A 13,953-nucleotide genomic window follows, 5' to 3' on the forward strand; every position below is an offset into this window, starting at 1 on the left:
TTTCTCCCTGTCGGAGAAGAGCATAAAACTGTGAATACCAGGAGGACTGAAATGAGTCCTGTGGTGTTGGATTGAAATTGAAGGTATCAATATGAATTCATGGTTTTCTGTATGTGGATATGGGTGTGTATATGTATGGGTGTGTGTGTGAGTGTGGATGTGTGCATTCACGTCTCTGTGTGCATTCTATCTCTGCCTCCTCTCATAGGTCTTAAAAGTAATGACACTCCAGTAGTTCTAAGCACACTTAGAGCCCCGGTCTTGGTTTCTAAATACTTTCTCTACTGAAAATAACTAGCATTTCTCGGAGAAATGATTGATTCCAGGGCCAGGTCACTGAAAATCAATATGGGTCCCATACCAGAAAACAAGAAAGTCCTAAAAAAAAGACAGTGTCAAGTCAAAAGGATAAGGGAGTCAGTTTGAGGAGCTCCCACTGGCCAAATAGGAGACAGTCTGATCATCAAGATAAGTAACAATGATCAGTTATAACCCACTGAATAGAAGGACTCCACAAATCTATATTGATACAAATAAACAAGCAAGCAAAAAAATGGGGAAAGGAAAAGCTCTTAGTAGAATGCCAACAATAGTAGAATGCCAACAAATAAATGTAAAAGAAATTATGGTGTGAGAATTGATAAATATGACAGTAATATTTGATTCAAGCTAGAATCATAATGGATTAGACACCACCTTAACCAAATAATTAAAGCTAACATTACAAGCCAGCATTGAAATCAAGTGCCACCTAATATGATGTACTGAGCAGGACATAATGTCACTTTTTGTGATACATCTGTCAAAAATGCCCAGGCTCAACTATCCACAATAACCAAAGTATGGAGAGAGTCTAAATGTCCATTGACTGACAAATGGATAAAGAAGATGTGGTAAATATATACAATGGAATATAACTCTGCAATCAAAGAGAATGAAATCTTGCCATTTGTAACAACATGGATGGAACTAGAGTGTATTAGGCTAAGTGAAATAAGTCAGTCAGAGAAAGACAGATACATGATTTCACTCGCATGGAATTTAAGAAATACAACAGATGAACATAAGGGAAGAGAAGGACAAATAAGATAAAAAGAGAGAGGCAGACAAACCGTAAGAGACTCTTAAATACAGAGAACAAACTGAGGGGTGTTGGGTGGGGGGATGGGCTAAATGGGTGAGGGGCGTTAAGGAGGGCACTTGTTGGGATGAGCACTGGGTGTTATATGTAAGTGATGAGTCAGTAGATTCTATTACTGAGATCATTAGTACACTATATGTTAACTAACTTGGATTTAAATAAATTTTTTAAAATGCCCAGCCTCAATTTAATTATGAGGAAACATGAGAAAATGCCAAAGTGAGTGTGCTACTGGAAAATAAGAGGCTTTTACTCTTCAAAAATGCCAAGGTCATGAATGACAAAGACAGTCTGTTCCAGATGAATGGAGACTGAAGAGATATACTGACTATATAACATGTGTGATTCTAGATTGGGTCTTAAGTCTAGAAATTTTTGCTTTCTTATGAAAAACATTTTTTGACAACTAGCAAAATATGAATTTGGTCCATATTTTAGGTAATAGCATTATATCAATGTTAGTTTCCTAATGTTATAACTGTATTCTGTAAGAGGAAGTCCTTGTTCTTAGGAAATACACACCGAAGTATTTTGTGCTCAAGGGGTAACATATCTGCAACCTATTCTCAACTCATTCAAGGAAAATGGATATATATGTGGGAAATGATTGTGTATGTGTGAACAATGAACCAAATCTAAAGAATCTGAGTGGTGAAGAGTATATGAGAGTGTTTTGTACTATTCTTTTTTAAAAATTAAAAAAAAAATTAATGTTTATTTATTTTTGAGAGAGAGAGAGAGAGAGAGAGCAGGGAAGAGGCAGAAAGAGAGGGAGACACAGAATCCAAAGCAGGCTCCAGCCTCTGAGCTGTCAGCACAGAGCCCGAAGCAGGGCTCGAACTCAAAAACCACGAGATCATGACCTGAGTTGAAGTCAGATGCTTAACCAACTGAGCCACCCAGGCACCCCTGCTTTGTACTATTCTTACTACTTTTTTTTTTTTTTTGATAAGGCTGAAAGTATATTAAAATAAAAAATCACAAAACAAAAGTAAATGAGAAAATAATGAAATTCAGACACATGTTCTAACATGGGTGGACCTTAAAGACATTATACTAAGTGGACTAAGCCAGACTCAAAAGCACAAATACTATATGATTGACTTATACCCTCATATAAGTAGTAAAGTAGTAAAGTCATACAGATAGAAAGTGGAATAGAGGTTGCTAGGGGCTGGGGAGGGGGCAAATGGGGGTTAGTGTTCAGTAGGTATGGCCTTTCAGCTTAGTATCAAGGAAAATGTTCTGTGCTGGTTGCAACACTGTGAATGTACTTAATGCCGCTGAATTGTACACTTAAAAATGCTTAAAATGGTCATTTTTACATTATGTGCATTTTACCACACATACAAAAAAAGGGAATGAGGGTTGACAGCCCCAGATTTATATTTTAACCCCACAACACCAGCGCTCCTTCCCCAGAACTGATTATAGACTGCAGGTTCATTCAACAAAACATTTAAGGAACAGCCTCCTTCCGGACCAGGGATCTCGTAACATCTTGCCAATCACAGTAAGAAACAGCCTATTTAAATAATAGTTACGAGCTGGCTCAGGAAGTAATCTCAGTCACTACAGTAATGAGCCAACAGCCTGCTTACCGCCATCCCAAGGATGGTGACCCTGAGAAATCAAGCATCTTGCAAGCCTTTCCCTGTTGCACCCTTTGACCTCTGCAGTGTGAACAGGAAAATTAAAGCAAAGTAAAATAGCCGACTTAGGCAGTCTGAATTCTGGCACCAGCCTGGCCTGAAGTAGGCTCGTGTTCTCATCTAGGTTACTCATTATTTTTTTATAGTATAAACAATGGTAAAGTGTCTTCTATGCTTTAAGTGTTTATAGTTAACACTGTACAGCATCAAATATCAAGGCACAATAAATCTTGTCTTATTTTTTAGAAACTTCAAGTGCCAAGTGAAAAAATCATTTCCCCTTTCACAGCCACAGTGTAATGTCAGGCCTTCAATTTTTTAAAAGCCTAATAACCAGACTCTTTGCCTCTGAATCATTCTGGAGACAACTGTGAACTTCGTCTTCCAGAAGTGTTGCCAAAAGGTCTTCATTTCCTACAGAATGAGGCCCCGTACCCCCACCTCAGTCTAGCACATTATCTCCCAAGCACATAAACTCCCAAGCACATTATCTATTGTTCTTCACTTGCTTAGCTTTCATATCAACCAGCTTAACACTTTACACATAGTGAGCAATCAAGAATATTTGCCATTTTTTGCCAATGTTTGCCAAGTGACGAATACCACTATTTCAGTTTCCATGCAGAACCTCTCATTGTACCTAGAACCTGATACCGAGGTCTTTAACTTAAAAAATAACACCTACTGGTTTTTATGATGATAAAAGTAAGTCCAAGCTCACTGCAGTAAACTGCAAGAGAGAGGGCGGCATAATCTCACAGCGTGGCTATAGGCATTATTTACATTTAGGGTGACAAACAGACTTGATATAACAAATGAAGCTGAATCCTAAAAGTACCCAATTTTATTTTTGATTTGTTTCTATGCCATTGGGATAATGTCTGGAGTGGATGGTTAGAGTGTAGCTCTAGAGGCCCCGAGGTAAAAGAAAATAAATCTTCAATTTTATTAATGTGGAAGAAAGAGTACAAACTCCTGAATGTCCCCCAATCCTTCTAGGCTTTGTTTCTCAAGAGCAATATGTAGCTGGGATGACTGCTCTGGGTGATTGGAGGTGGGGTGGTGGGGGGAGGCTTCTATCCTACAACTCATGGGCTAATACATGAGGAATGAACGTCAACTTCCCCTGCCAGGATTGTAAGTTTTTTTCCTAGCTTAGACCACATGTTACCAGATAAAGATTCCTTGACAATAACTTCGTGAAATCTTCTTTACCCAACTTGAAGTCTAACGAATTAAATTCGCGTGATTTTTTTTCCTGGATTAGAGGGTGAGTTTTGTTGGTTTTTGGTTTTTTTGTGGTTTTTTTTTTTTTTTTTTGCATTTTTCATGCAAGTTACAATTTACAAAATAAGATACGTATTTTGGGAGGTGCAAGAGGGAGAAATGGGAAAAACAAATGTACGTTTAAGTTCTGTCAGAAAGGAAATTTTCCTAAACAATATCATTAGTATGAAAAAATGGGGGCTTTATTTTGTGAATTGGATTTCCAAAGCTACACAGAAGGGCTTGTATCTCAGACTGGGGGTTGGGGGTGGGGGGTGTCTCAAGAATTCTTGGAGGCTCCGCAAAATGTCAACAGAAGGCAAAGCGCACTGGTTACAGAATAATTAATCCATTTGAAAAATGCACTTTGCAATCAGACAAATAAGAAGCAACCAGTGACTGATGAAGCAGAAGTTTGTGTAGGATTTTTTTATACTCTTTCCCATAAAGAAGCTGGTAGATGAACATAGGACTTTATTAGATGAAAATAAAGTGAACCTAATTCATGAAATCTGGAACATTTTTTGAAATGGTTGCTTTGTTTAATTTTTAAAACTACATGGGATTCTTGCAAAGTACAAAATATTTAGAACAAATCACAGATTGCTGGTTTCCAATGAGGGATAATGTGTCCAAGAATAGAGAGAGAGAGACACAGGCAGACAGACGGAGACAAAGAGAGATAGAAAGAGAAGGAAGAGAGGGAGGAAGAAAGTAAAAACAGCTCAGCTATCTGAAATACTACTGTTTTCAAATCTAATGGTCAGAATGTTATGTTTCTACATTGTGGAATAAGGCCCATGTGTGTTTTCATGTTACCATCTGGCTGTCCTGGCTGAAAACACCTCCACACTAGATGTATCAAAGCTTTCTAGACTTTACTCCCCCATCTCCCTATTCGTGTCTCTCTCACACACACACACACACACACACACACACACACACACACAGTACCCAAAGAGGAAATAATTGGCCCTAAAATCATTTGTAGACATTAATTTTTTAAAGTAATTCATTTCTTTAGGGTCAGTCAGTAAAACAGTATTTCTAGAGGACATGTTGCCTGAACCAAAAAAAGTCAGGACACACAGTCTGACTGTTCAAATAGGAGAAACGGAAATAAGTATTTGAGGGTAGGACTGTCCAAAAAAGAAAATTTACCTCAGTTATTGGTCTAAAAGAGGCTAGTAGAGCTAAAAGCCTTAAAATACTATCTATGGATAAAACGTATTCTCCCTGGCAAGAAGAGAACGTTTAACCATAGGAACAGAAATAGCTAGAAAGGAAAATACAATAGGGCATCATTCTGGGACTTCTTAGTCCCATTAGTAAACAAACCATTTAAACTAGGGAGTAAGGACTTGCCAGCCAGAACATTAACTGTAAGAGCTTATCCAGAGATGATATGATGTCTGGTATTTGCTTCAAAATAATGCAGGAGAGAAGGGAGTATGTGAGGACACAGATGAAGCAAGAGTGTGGCCTTGGGTTGATAATTGTTGCATCTAGGTGATGGGTATGTGGGGATTCTTTACACTGGGATCTCCATATGAGACATATTTCAATTTTCCATAATAGAAAGTAAAAAAAGCAAAACAACGACATTCTAGGCATGACAAAGTCTTTGTTTCTGAGGTCACCTGGCTATTTTTCAGGTCTTTTAAAAATTTTTATTCAGGACTAGTAGACACATGTGTGCACTGTTGCCAAGCACAAGCAGAAGGGAAGAGAAAAATAGGGACTGATTTTTTTTTTAATGTTTATTTTTGAGAGAGAGAGAGAGAAAGCATGAGTGGGGGAGGGGCAGAGAGAGAGAGACAGACAGACAGACACAATCCAAATCAGGCTCCAGGCTCTGAGCTGTCAGCACAGAGCCCGACACGGGGCTCAAACTCTGACCCACAAGATCATGACTTAAGCCTAAGTTAGAAGCTCAACCGACTGAGCCACCCAGGCGCCCCCAAATAGGGAATGATTTATACATTTCTTTCACCCTGGAAGAGGAGCCCTGCTAATCTACTCTGTAAATGTGTTGCTGAGGACAGCTTCCAAAACGGGTTGGAAAAATAAAATATATCTAAGTTTAAAAAATAAAGTATATCTAAGTAGCGTGGACATGAATATGTTTTCCTGCCTTTTAAGGTAATATGGAAGAACTGTTTTCGCTTTTTCATGACATCCTGTGGAGGCCTGCTGAAACACTTCAGGAGATAACAGATTGTTCCCTTTTACAAATATGCCAGTCGAAGAGAAAGCCTTTACTTAAACGTTCCATGCCTTTCAGGGGATATGCTGACTCTATTCGTACACCGATAGCAGGTATTAATTTGGTTTGTGGAAAAGCATCTTGCCCTGTTTTTACATTTACATTACATGCTGTAATGCTTGGCCAAATTTTCTGTAAAAATTACCTGCATCAGGATTAATCTTTCTAATTTTGCAGATTTGGTCATCCAGTTCAACAATGTAAATGGTTTGACAGCCTTTGTTATTATGTCCTGTAAAAGGCAATGAATAATGAGCTCCCAGGGTGTCACTGGGGGTTATTCACACTTGCTAATGATTAACCACCCATGGCTCCTGGACCAAAGAGCCAGACTTAAAGGCCCCAAATACAACTTCAGTCTCCTATTTTAGATCCCTGCTTATTTCTATACAGGATCTTCAAAAATCCCCTCTACCTCAAACCAGAACAAAACCTAAATGTCCAATATAGGAGGATTGGTACATAAATGATTTCTACAGTTACAATGGACTATTATTTAGTCATTAAAAATGATGATGGTAGACCTGTCTTGCAAGAAATGTTAAAAGAAGTTCTTAAGAGAAAAGGAAAGTACAGGTGAGAAATGCAGACATACATAAAGAAAGGAAGAGTGATGAAGAAGGAGTAAGTGAAGGTAAAATAAAATGATGTAGGCCTTCTGCACCAGTCAATGATTGGATGCTTGCCTCTCTAACTCAATCTTACCTCTCTCTCTCTTCTCAGGCTTGTACAAAAAAAGCACAAGATGAAAAAAAGTAATAGCCCCCTTATGATGCATAATATTCCCTTCCCTTTCTTCCTCCAAAAGTAGCCGTTGTGAATACTTTCTTAATATTTGAGTTTCATTCCAAAATATATAGGCATGAAATACTCTATACAAAAGGAATTGTTTTGTATTGCTAAAAAAAACAAAACAAAACCTTTATCAATATATTTTATTAATCTTTCCATATCAACTCAATCTAATTTATTTCATCGTTGTAATGACTTCCACATAAAATTTTCTTCTTTTTTTTTGGAATACCTTTTTCTGATGAACTGCCTATCTACAGACTTTGCCCAACTTTTTAAAAACAGGGTTCTTGGGGCACCTGGGTGGCTCACTCAGTTAAACGTCTGACTTTGGCTCGGGTCATGATCTCACGGTTCGTGGGTTCAAGCCCCGCCTCAGGCTCTGTACTGATAGCTTGGAGCCTGGAGCCCGGAGCGCAGAGCCTGCTTTTGATTTCTGTGTCTCCCTCTCTCTCTGCCCCTCCCCTGTTTGCACTGTCTCTCTCAAATAAATAAACGTTAAAAAAATAAAAAAAGAAAAGAAAAGCAGGGTTCTTTCTTCTTTCCTACAGTTTGTATGAGTTCTTCATAAATTAGGTAAATTGGTCATATGCTTGACATGAGCTGCAAGCATTGTTTCCCATTTCCTTTGTTTTTGGAAAATGTATGGAATTTTTCCTGAAACTTAAGTTTATTTATGTTTATATCTTTTATTGTTTCTTGATTTTACAGCCTGACTAAAAAGGCCTCTCTCACTCCGAGATCATATGTATGTCTTCTTCTAGAACAGGTTGTGTCAACCTGGGCACTGTGGGCAGGGGAGTTTTTGCTGTGGTCTGTCCTAGGCGGGGAGGGTGCCTAGCAGCATCCCTGGCCTCTTTCCACTGGATGCCAGTAGCATCCCCTGCTCTCTGGTTGTGCTCACCAAAAATGTTTCCAGACACTGTCAAATGTCCCCTGGGAGGAAAAATTGCCACCCACACTATGCCTGGAGAACCACTGTTCTAGAACATGTGTAGGTGCCTTTTTAATTACTGTAACATTTTAATCTTTGATTCCGGTGAATTTTATTTTTGTTAAAGAAGGTGAGATGGAAGATTCAACTTTATTTTTTTTTTATTTTTATTTTTTTGATTCAGCTTTATTTTTAACTGACGGTAGTCAATTGCCCTCATTCAATTTATCCCTGATCTGAAAAGACCCCTTTGCCGAAATCTAAATCTCCGTATATGTTCTAATCTGTCTCATGATTCTTTATTTTCTTTTTTTTTTATTCTCAGTACAAAACTTTTACATTTTAATTATTATGAACTTCTATACATACTTTAGGGGCACTGGGTGGCTCAGTGGGTTAAGCGTCCGACTCCTGGTTTTCGGCTGAGGTCAAGATCTCACCGTTTGTGAGTTCGAGCCCCATGTCCGGCTCTGCACTCATGGTGCAGAACCTGCTTGGGATTCTCTTTCTCTCCCTCTCTCTCTGACCCTCCCCAGCTTGTGCTGTCTCTGTTTCTCTCAAAATAAATAAACTTTAAAAATACATACATACATACATACATACATACATACATAAATAAAATACTTTATTTGGAGGGGCTTCCATCTCTGCTTTTCTCTTTCAGCATTTCCCTGGCTATTGTGAGCTGTTTAATTTCGTTTTTTTTTTATTAAAATTTTTTTTTAACATTTAGTCATTTTTTGAGAGACAGAGAGAGACAGAGCATGAGTGGGGCAGGGACAGAGACAGAGGGAGACACAGAATCCGAGGCAGTCTCCAGGCTCTGAGCTGTCAGCACAGAGCCCGACGCGGGCTCGAACTCACGAACTGTGAGATCATGACCTGAGCCGAAGTCGAATCCTTAACCGACTGAGGCACCCAGGCGCCCCATGAGCTATTTTATTTTGATGAACTGTGGCAGTTTTTAAAAATCCTCTTGGTATTTTAATGGAAATTGCTTTAAATTTAAAGATTGATTTGGGGAAAATAAACATCTTTATACCTTCACTATTGAATCTTGCTAGAAAGAATAAATTATATCTTTTATTTTACTGAAGGCTTCCTTTATGTCCCTCAGTAGGGTTTTAAAGTTTCCTTCATAAAACTTGCACATATTTCTTGTTAAATTTATTCCTAGATATTTCATCATTTTATTGCTATTATAAATGGGTCCTCCACAGTGTTGGGAAGAGGTAATGGTGATAAAATGGAAACACATGAATAGATTAACCCTTTTGACGGAAAGGGGAGAAAGGGAATATGTTAAAAACAGATATGATATTCCTGAACTCCTATTCTTACTGCATAAATATGGTACTTATTCCAAACAACATATATATTTTTTAAAAACAGACATGCTGCCTCCCTTCATTATTGTTTCACCTAACCTTGTTCCCTCAACATTAACTCGCTCTTTTTAGATGAGCTTTAAAGCTAACCCCAAAACAGACTGCTTCTTAAAAAAGAAGAAAAAAGAACATAAAAATAACCAATACAATAGAATATTTGACACAAGTCATAAGTAGGGAAAAAGAAGACATAAAAATGGCCAATAAATACACAAAAATGTGCTCACTTTCTCAAAGAAATGTAAACCTTATAAAAATTAGGTGCCATTTATTTGCCTAGGTGATTGACAAATATGAAATTGATTAATAATATGCAGTGTTAGTGAGGGCATAGAGAAAAGTTTTCTCACATCCCTTTGGTGGGATTTTAAATAGGGAAGATGATTTGGAGGGCTAATTTGGCAATATCTATGAAAATTTTGAATGCACATACCTTTGACCCAGCCATACCACCTCCCAGGGACTCCTACAAAGGGACGCAAGCCCCAAAAGATCTGTACACAAGCGGACATTCTGCTGAGACACAGGAGTTTACAATCAGGCGGAGTTCCTTCAAATTGGATGATGCACATGTTCTCGCAATTGCTAAATATTTCAAATATAATTGGACTACCTTTTTATAGCTTTTATATTTCAAATATAATTTGACTAGTCACAAATTAGAAATTATTTAAATACTCATCACTAAACAAATTGTTACATAAATGAAAAAAACATTGCAGAATATCATTATTGTTTGGATCATTGACCGGGGGTCAGAATGACAGGACAGATTATGTCATTTCCCCAGACTCCAACAACTTCCTCTGTCAGATGGTGTAATAACAAGGAATACGTCTTAAGATTGTTTTCAGTAATAAATAAGACTAAATAGGTGAAGTGTTTGCATACTCCCTGGCATGCTATATATAATAAATGATTGTATTCTTTTTATTAATGATTCTTACAGTCTCAATTTTTTTCTTTTTCCTTCCTTCCTTCCTTGAACTCACTACCCTGAGATCAGGAGTCACATGCTCTACTGACTGAGCCAGCCAGGTGCACCCCCTTAGAGCCTCATTTTCATGCATTATTTTGTTTAATAAATATTTATTGGGTACCTATGATGCGTGAGGCATTGTGCTCAGTGCATGAAGATTTAATAATGAGCATACAGTTTAGTAGGGGAATCAGAGGAAAATAAACAAGTTAATAGTCAAATAAGCAAAATAATTAAAAATTGTGGCTATGCAAGAAACAAAGAAACAGCTGAGCATAGATCTGTGGTTCTCAACCGGCGGCAATCCCTGCCTCCTCCCTTCCTCCACACCATTTCCATCCCCTCTGGAGGACATCTGGCAATGTCTAGAGATGTTTTTATTTGTCACAACTTGGTGCGGAGGGTGTTACAGGCAAGTGTTGGTTAGCAGCCAGGGATGCTGCTTAACAATGCACAGGACAGCCCCCACAACAAAGAATTATCCAACCCCAAATATTAATAGGGCTGTGGTTGAGAAACCCTGAACTAGATGGTGGGGGTGGGGGGAAACCTAAATTCAGGTCAAGCGGTCACAGAAGACTTCTCTGAGGTGACATTTAAGCCAAATTTTGACTGGTGAAAAACAGCGAGACTTATGGCAGAGTGGAGTGGGCCCAGCCACAGCGGAGGGGACTTGAAAACAAAAAGTAACAGTGTGTGTACCACACATGTGTGCCTAGGGGAAGTGAAGGGGACAAGTAAGAGAGCTTTCATGTTTCACTTTGTATGGCTTTCTTACTGAATTTTTGAAAATAACTTTTTTTTTTTTAATTTAAAAATGGGGAAAGGGGAAGAAAAGTACAAAAAGCAGGCAGGCTGGAAGACAGCCGCTTGCAAAACTACAGATAGATTTCAGAGAAGAGGGGGATTTTAGAGCCACCCCCATCACCACCACTACCCCCTCCCCACCCCCATTCAGGAGGCCCTGGTGTGTAATCTGTGGTTAGTCAGTCTCTGCTTTTCACCCCTCCAAAGAATGACAGAGATCACCTGATTTAAAGCCAAATAATCTATGTCCAACACTTGGTTTTATACCTTTCAGTTCTGTTATATTGTTACTTGACTTTAAGGGGTAAAAAATAACCCACTTAGAGTTCATGTATTAAACGAGATAATTTAAATAAGTGTTCTGGGGTGCCTGGGTGGCTCAGCCGGTTGAGTGTCCCATTCCTGGTTTCGGTTCAGGTCATGATCTAGCAGTTCATGGGTTCGAGCCCCACATCAGGCTCTGTGCCGACAGTGCAGAGTCTGCTTGAGATTCTCTCTCTCCCTCTCTCTCTCTCTGTCCCTCCCCAGCTCGCTCTCTCTCTCTCTCAAAAAAATAAACTTAAAAAAAATAGTGTTTCATAAACTGGAAAGCACAATACAGATCCATGCTGTTGAGAATAAAGGGGGGGAAAGCTGTGCTCCACAAATAATCTTTTTGCTCTGCCCCCTTGATTCCAAACCCCCTGTAGGTAGTGAGCAATGAGGACTGGACTAGAGAGAGGAAAAGACTGAGAAAGGAAGTGCCCAGGAGAAAAGTGATTACAAACAAAAGTAGTAGCACAGTTTTACATTATTCATGTAACTGAGGCGAGGAGAGAAATCCTGATAGATAAAATCACCACAAGATGGTTGTAACCCAGGCCCTTGAAAAGACAATGGCCAACTTCTCCCTAAGCAGCCCAAGACCCTCTGACCTGAGATGTGAAAAGATGATTATAGCGTGGTGTTTGGAGCCCTGCAGTGTGCATACTTCATAAAAGTATCTGCTCCCCAGAGACCAGAAGCAAAAGGGGTCCAGCAACTGTGAGACGCCATTCTTGCTGGAGGGAAACTGGGCTCCATCAATGGCTGTTCAGTAGATGAATGAAGTAAATACTTCTCTGATAGCTTGATAGACCTCGTATGGATATAAAAATTAACTGCACACATTGACACACTTTCCTGGCTTATTTACCTTTCTAAGTTTCTGAGTTTTTGCCTTTGAAGGGTTTGCAGGCTGTGAAGAGTAACTTAACTTACACAACTCTGTGTCTTTTCTTGGCCTTGAGGCAGCTTCAAAAGATGACACCAAATGGAACTATGTGTGCCTGGAGGGAAAAAAATAAATAATGGTGAAAAATGTTTATCCGCAGTCTTCTCCAGCACGAAAGCACTTTCTCACTTTTACTCACATAATTTTCCAATTTAACATGAATATGAATTCAGCAAATAATAGGCAGCAAAAGCGAATCCATATCATTTCTTTTAGCACTGAAAAGAAACTCAAAAGTCATTGGAACAGTTTTATGGAGAGGCCCTGCCTGGGACATAAAGGGACTGACAGAGCCAGAATTGAAACTTGTTTTTCCACCTTGAGAAAAGCAAATAAACAAAAAATATCCTAAGCAATTGCTGGTTTTTCCGAGCCCACTTTTTTGGGCTGTTTTTCTTCTCTGTGTTATGCAGACTCCAGGCACTTTCTTCCCAGAATGCAACAACAATCCAAAGCCCCAAACAAGTTTGAGACAGGCCATGGGGGTGGGGTTGGGGGTGGGGATGGAGGTCGGAGAATCCACTGGAGAGCCCTCACACGGAATGGTGCCCGTGTTCCTCTTGGGAGCATCTCTCCAGATCTAATAACAGTTTTGACAGGATTCGTTCGAGCAAAAGGTGAGCATTGGCCGGATCAAGCCGGACCTCCAGCAAGAGACTTTAAAGTTCGGCTTTTTTTTCCTCTTCGCAATTTGAAAGAGGCTTTTAATTCTCCCCGCCCCTCCCCCTCCCCCTGTAAAGTCTGCTTTCTACCTATAAAGTCGCTTCAACTCTCGGTTTCCATCCCGGTTGCCTGAGAATCGCAGTAATTAGCCAAGTTCACTTCGACGAGGAAAAAGATACCTTTGTGTACCTAATGAGAGCCACCGCGTGGCCAAGGATAAGCACGCAGACGGAAACATTTTTGTGCCGGGCTTCTGTAAGCGGGCAGGGGGAGGGTTAAGCCGACCCGAAGGCGTGTTTTGTTGAGTGGCTTCGAAAGCCGCCGAGGCAGCCGAAGCAGCTTTCGAAGTTAGCAAACAAAGCGTCTCCCCAGTAACCGCCCGCTTCCAGACGAGGCTCCTGCCACTCAGACCGCGGAGTCGCAGCGTCGGCCGGCCCCCGACTCCTCCTCCCTGCGTCTCTCCTCCCTCCTCTCCAGTTCACCAACGGATCCGAGCCACCAATCCCAGCAACAAACAATCCTTCAAATGCTAGGACGCCGCGGCCCTCTAACGGGCGGCCTCCCGCTCGCTCCCCGCCCCACATCTGTCCCGCACTCGGGCGCAGCAGCTGATTCATCTCCAGCCAGGCCCAGGGAAGGAACTGCGCTCCAGCAAGTTGCAGACTAGCTTCCAGGCTGGTGGTTTCCCCTAGGACCATGTTTCCCCCCCTCTGCCGTTTTAGATGTGTGTTCTCATAGGTGCCGAGCAGTCGGCAAACCACAGAAGAAAAAAAAAAAAAAAGTCATAAGGTTGCTGCCTTCTTAGAATGACGC

The 13,953-nt window shown here is 40.1% G+C and overlaps 1 long non-coding RNA gene across 2 annotated transcripts in view; it reads right to left on the reverse strand.

Moving 5' to 3' along the window:
• Positions 1-13,723, reverse strand: part of LOC121033148 (uncharacterized) — a 45,062-nt gene extending 31,339 nt beyond the window's left edge. Inside the window, exons 1-2 of one of the 2 annotated variants that reach the window (XR_005791725.1) lie at positions 13,230-13,723; positions 12,465-12,532 (exon numbers count right to left, since the gene is read on the reverse strand). This is a non-coding gene — a long non-coding RNA (uncharacterized LOC121033148). Of the gene's footprint in view, positions 1-12,399; positions 12,533-13,229 lie in introns of both variants that reach the window. The other variant, XR_005791726.1, reaches the window with a different exon arrangement.
• Between the last annotated feature and the right edge of the window lie 230 nt (positions 13,724-13,953).

The sequence above is a fragment of the Herpailurus yagouaroundi genome, unplaced genomic scaffold, assembly GCF_014898765.1.
Source record: "Herpailurus yagouaroundi ecotype Mexico unplaced genomic scaffold, PumYag 142, whole genome shotgun sequence".
Taxonomy (NCBI): Eukaryota; Metazoa; Chordata; class Mammalia; order Carnivora; family Felidae; genus Herpailurus; species Herpailurus yagouaroundi.